Source organism: Nannospalax galili, unplaced genomic scaffold (genome assembly GCF_000622305.1).
Source record: "Nannospalax galili isolate Female #2095 unplaced genomic scaffold, S.galili_v1.0 scaffold449, whole genome shotgun sequence".
NCBI classification, from domain to species: domain Eukaryota; kingdom Metazoa; phylum Chordata; class Mammalia; order Rodentia; family Spalacidae; genus Nannospalax; species Nannospalax galili.
In genome coordinates this window covers 1,097,544-1,104,023 of record NW_008360312.1, presented here as the reverse complement: position 1 = coordinate 1,104,023, position 6,480 = coordinate 1,097,544, and positions in this window count along the sequence as shown.

Sequence of the window (6,480 nt, the reverse complement as noted above, 5' to 3'; positions counted from 1 at the left end):
CTCCTCTAGAGGACTATTGGTATTTGGTGGGGATATGTTATTTTGGTTTTTCATGTTACTACTTTTTCTCTGTGATTTTGACATGTGGATTTCTTTTGTTGTTTCTGATTCTTATGTGAGACTCAAGTCTTCAAGTTTAGGTCTGCTTCTTTTTTTGAACTTTATGTGTCTTTGTGGTTTACTTTTTGAGCTTGAAAAGCTGGTTCATCTAAGCTTCTGGTTCTGTCTTTTGATTTTATATTGGAGTGGCCAGATTGCTCTTGTCTTCAGGAGTTCCCACAGAGGCCCAAATCAGATGAGGATCAGATGCTCTCAGGCTTTCTCCTAATGTCTGGATCCCTCCAGGAAAGATTTTGGCCTCAGGAATTTGGGGGTTGGACTGGCCTGGGAGCTGGGCCCAGGAAATCTGCTGATCTAGGGCAGCTGGTGCCCGTGCCACCCAGAGATGCAAAGGCAGATGGGGGCAGGATGTGGACCCAAGGAGTCCTGGGGACTACACTGAGGAGCTGGGTTTGTCTGGATGCAAAGGATCAGGAAGAGAAAAGGTCAGCCCCTGGGACCTGGAAAGAGGCTGGTGGGTGGTACAGGCCCAGGGAAGCAGAGGGAGGTAAGGGCGGGGCCACGTCCAGAAGCAGTGCTCCTGGGGACCAGATAAGGCACTGAGTTGGTCTTGAGGAAGAGGATCAGGAAACAGTATTGGTTCCCCAGGTGTCTGGAGCCCCAATACAAGGAGTGGGTCAGGACCCAGGCTAGGAGGAGAGTCCGGTGAGGGAGATGGGACGGTGAATAGGCTGGGGGAGTCAAGGCATGGAGGGCTAGATGGACTTAACCTGGAGAGAGGCCTGTGGTGGGTCCTGCAGGCCCAGGGAAGCAGAGGCAGGTGAGGGAGGGGCCAGGCCCAGAAGCAGTGCTTCTGGGGGCCAGAGAAGGCATTGAATTGGTCTGGATGAAAAGGATCAAGAAGCAGTATTGGTTCCCCAGGTGTCTGGGGCCCCTGACAAGGAATGGGACAGGACCCAAACTAGGAGGAGAGATGGGCGGGGGAGATGGGAAGGTGTCTTTTCTTAATTTTAAAATTTTATTTTTATTTTACATGTGTGAGTGTTTTGCCCACATGTACGTAAGTGCACTGGTGTCTTGCAATGCCAGTGGAGATATAAGAGGACATGGTCTCCCTTGGAACTGAGTTTCTGGTGGTTGTTAGTCACCATATAGGTGCTAGGAACTGAACCAGTCCAAACTCTGCAAGAGCAGCCAGTGCTCTTAATGGCTGAGCTAACTCTCCAACTCCTTCTATGTATTTCTTTTTTTTTTTTCTTATTGTTTTTATTGAATTTTTGTGTATTTCATACAGGACATCTCAAACAATCTTAATCATCTTTATACCTCCATACTCATAGCACCTTCCCATACCCCCCCCCCGCAACTGGAACCCATATGTTCTGTCTCCGTGTTAAGGCCCATTGTGTCAAGTCAGTGTCCCCCGACATTCCCCAGTGCAAGTCCACCCACTGAGGTCTAGTCAGCCTATATAGAGTCCTTTGTTTTAGGAAGATCAACTCTTCTTCACCTGAGTAATCAGTTGCCAATATTTCTTCAGCTAAGATTTAGGTCTGCAACTCATTTCCCCAGTTCTATGCTGGGTTTTTGTCTACCTGAGTTTGCATGGGACTTGTGTATGCTGACACCACTGCCATAGAATCATATGAGCAGAGTATCAGGAGTTTGTGGGACTCTGTTTCCATATGGTCCTGCACCTCCTTCCTGGCTCTTACAATTTTTCCATCCTCTCTTCTGCAATCTTTCCTGAGCCCTGGGCAGGTGAAGTTCAATATAGGAGTCCTGTCCAAGGGCTAGCATTCTGTAGATTTTCTACATTTGGCCATTTGTGGCCTTTTATGTTCCTGGCTCTCTGCTGCACGAGGGAGCTTCATTAATGAGAACTGAGAGATTCAATAGTGTCCTCTTCTTACAAGTGGATAGTGAAAATGTGGTACATTAACACAATGGAGTTCCACTTAATGGTAAAGAAAGGTGAAATTGGGGCTGGAGAGATGGCTCAGCAGTTAAGAGCACTGTTTGTTCTTGTGGAAACCCAGGTTTGGATCCCGGCATCCACATGGCAGCTAACAACTGTCTGTAACTCCAGTTTCAGGGGATCCAATGGTTTCTTCTGTCCTCTGCAGGCATTGCACGACACAGGTGCACTTACTTACATGCATGCAATACACTCATACACATAAAATAAAAATAATAAATAAATTTTTTTTAAAAAAAGAAAGGTGAAATCATGAAATTTTCAGGTAAATGGATAGAACTAGAAACTGTTATACTAAGTGAAGTAACTGGATCCTAGCACCAAATCCTTATATGTGAGTATGCATTCAGACAAAACTATGGGAATCAGAATAATGAAAAGGAACCAGGAAGGTAAAGAGAAAGAAAGAACCTGAAAGACAAGAACAGTAGGAGACAGGTGTTATTATGGGAGAAATGGATAAAATTGGGGTTATTTAAATGGAAGGGGTGAGGGAGGGTTATACAAAGAACATTGGGGATAAAGGTAAAGAAGAAGCTCAAGAAAGGTGGGACCATAGGAAGCTGGTATTATCAAAGGAGAAATGGGGAAAATGGGAAAACTTTAAATGGGGAAACCATGACAGAAGGGTTAGACAGGGAGAGAGAGACAGGGGAGATAAATAATGCCTAGCTAGTTTTTTTTTTTTAAAAAAAAAAAAAAACAACAGATGGAATCATATTAGTCCAACAACCTAATGACAAATTACACATACATTATCTCTACATGAGTCCATGTGTATAGCTAAAGGCTACATAACAAGAAATAGTGATGGACAGGAGAAACCTTTTATGAGTTGTTGGCCAGGGTGGTCCAAAAAACTTCCAAAATTACATAGGCTGTTGCCACAGGCCTTGATGGCCTCCCAGAACTTGAAGGTAAGACCTATTGCTGAAAACAGGATATACATTGGACACAGGATTTGGAGCAATGGAGCTAGAACTGACCTGGAAGCCACTTCCCCTGAAGGCTAGCTCTCATAGCTTTGGAGAGCACTGTGAAGGTGCCAAGGAAAAACACCAATGGTCTAACAACCAGCTTCAAGACAAAATTGCCACATCAATGACTGACACAGCAAACAACATTGGTGAAATAGTGGTACTTTTATCTTGGGGGCTTCGAGAGTTACCTAATTGGACTAAAAGCCCACTCAATGGTAGGAAACTCAAGTGTGATACTGTAAACATAACCAAATACATGTGGCTGGAGTGGTCATAGATCTTAGAGGAAAAACTCCAAGATTGCCACACCCCTAGACTAATGTAATTTCTTACTATGTGCAAACTACGTATCCTTATATTTACAGACAGATCTCTCAGTCACCATTCATCAAAGAAACTTATTTTGCAGCAGTCGGAGACCATTATCAAGTACCACAACTGGCCACATACAGACATTTTCTATGAACTTCCCAGGCTTAAGCAATACATCTACAACGCAACCTCTACACCTAAAGCACGTGGAACATAGAACAGGGGTAAAGAAGAGGATAGTTCTATGTATTTCTTAATCCAACAAAGTCATATGATCAAATTTAGACATCACACCATCATATAGCATTTTCAAAAATAGCTATTTAGGCTGTTCCATCTCCCAGGTCCATCTTGGGAATCTGTTTACACCTGACCCTTCAAAATTCAGCTCTACAGCTGAGCATGGTGGCATGTGCCTTTAATCCATTCCAGCACTTGGGAGGCAGAGGCAGGTGGATCTCTGTGAGAGGCCAGCCTGCTCAACATAGCTAGTTCTAGGCCAGCTGGGGCTATTGGGGGAACTGTCTTTAAATAAATAGCTATGTGTAGCTCAAAGTATACATTTATTATATTAATGATGTTGCATTCAAGCATGATAATACACATGCAGTATATAGACACACACATTTCATTTCTATACATATTTCCCTTCCCTCCTTTTTTGCCCTCCCTCATTTATCCTACAATATCATTCCTAAGAGGGTTATATTCAGAAAGGTATATGCCTGGTCTGAGAAAGAAAAAGGGACTTCCCTCCCCAGAATTCTGTAATGGGAGGAAAAGATGATGGAGTGGAAGAGCTTGTCTGTAGCACTGTTTTTTTAAAATAAAATATTCAAGAATAGGAAAGATATATATGACCTTGTGGATATATACGACATATGTCGATATTACTAGACTACATTCACATGCCAAGAAAATTCAAGAATTGTCCAAACCAAAGCTTATTTAAATTAATGTCAGCTTCCACAGATATTGAATGATGTCTTCAGTATGTAGTATGAACTACTTGAGATGCCAATGGTATTCATAATTCAAATGCGTTTCAATATGACTACCAAGAACAGGATGCATTTTGAACATTTCAGGGTAGTAATAAAAGAAGCACACAGGGAGCCCTTAAGTGGCACATCAACTGCTTGGAGCAAAAGCAGTAAGTTACAGATGCATGTCAATGTGAACAGGTTTTAGAAAATGGATAGGTGTTTTCTAAGCATGAGAGATCCAGAGAAAGTTATGAAAGCAGAAGAAATAAAGGTGGAAAAATAGTCAACTATCTGAACTTGATTGTCCATGAAAACGCCCTTGTATTTGAGGCTTATGTAAGTCATAAAAATCATTTAAAAAATTTTGGCCAAGGTAATAAAATCTTCAAAGTATCAATAGCAAGTCCATGACAGATGAAAAGGCTAGAAATTTGTGCTGAGGACATCAGTTAGAGGGCTTGTTATTGGGATAGTCCTTTCAGAACTGATGAAAGCCTGAAGGAGGACAAGAACTCTGGAAATGTAAAAGAGACAATAGATTATAAAAATATATTGAGAGATACATTGGAGAGTAAAAATAGATATAGCATAACAACCACTAAATAAGGAAAAGACATTGAGTCCAGGTTAGGTGAACAGGAACACTCAACCGAATGACTTTTCCCAGCTGGACTCACATCTCTCCCATGTGTATAAATACTGTCTGCCATGGTCTTTGTCATTCAGTTCTGTATTTCTAGTCACTTACACACCTCCTTTCCTAGATTCTAAGCTGTAGAAAAGTAGATATCATGCTTTGGTTGTGGCATATCTGGTACAAAAATGTTGTAAGCATACAAAAATTTTAAAAAAAAAGAAAAGAAAGGAAAGGATATACTCATTTAGAATAAGAGACAAGCAGGGAATTTTAGACAAGATCAGTTGGAAGTTACAATATATGATTCAAGTATTTTATTCCATTCACTCATATTCACTCTTTTCTAAGATTAGCTTTGTTATATTTCACTTACTGAAACATAGTACTAAACATACACTGTCCACACCAAAGTTCTACTAAATCTATCTCTGCAAGCCATGATTCTCTGGTCCCATTAGAGGTGAACATTTATTCTATTAGAATAAAGGTTCCCTGTGAGATTTAGGAGGGAACCTACAGTAAACATAGGCATAAATGTGCACAACTTTGGTCTTTCAGTAGAATGGTTTTTAGGAAAATAAATGTGACTATGAAAAAGCCATTAATGTAATGCTTGTCACTTTGAACTTTATAACAGCAAAACATTTTAAGGACTGACTAAACAAATTATAGAATATCCGTGTAAAGGAATCCTAGTCAGTCATTACTACTGATGTTGTAGCTGACTACCAAATGGAAAGATGCTTGCTAACTATAAGTAAGTGATAACAAAAGGTTATAAATTATACAAGAATATACAACATTCAACAATATGGTAAAAAGAACTACATGAAAATATTAGCAGTTGTTACAAGTGATTATATCATGGGTGATTTATGTTTATTTTACTTTTCACTTCTGAATCCTTCAATAAGCAACTATATCTTTGGTAATATCTGTATTTTTAATTGATGAGGATATGGACTTCATTATATTCAATATTATATATCCAGGTATTAACACAAAATACACAAAATATTCAATAATTATTAGAAGAGCAAATATCCTTTAAATATGCATTCACATTTTGCTATTATAAATTAAATAGAATTAATTTGTGACATATATAACATAAATACATGTTACTTAAACTAAGAGGAGTGGTCATTACAACCATGGAGAGTAGCACTAACATGACCTGTCTCTGGAGAAAGAGGATGTCATAGATCAGGCCTCATTACAACAGCCATGTAAAGAAAGTCACCTAGGCAACAGATGATCAGGATAGAACTGGAAGCTCAGCCAAGGGAAACTGAAAGCTTCGCTTTTACCTGAGGGTCTAAGCAGTCCAGGTTTGAAGCCGACAAGACTGACTGACTCAGCTTGTTAAACCTGCCTCCAGGAGCTTCTGTGAAAATAATCCCTCTCTTCTGAGTCCTGCCTACATAGTCTGAAGGTATGTGTCCCCACAAAATTCACATGTTGAAATTCTATCCCCAAAATGATTATATTAAGTAGTGGAGCTTTTGGGAGGTCATGAAGCTTAGC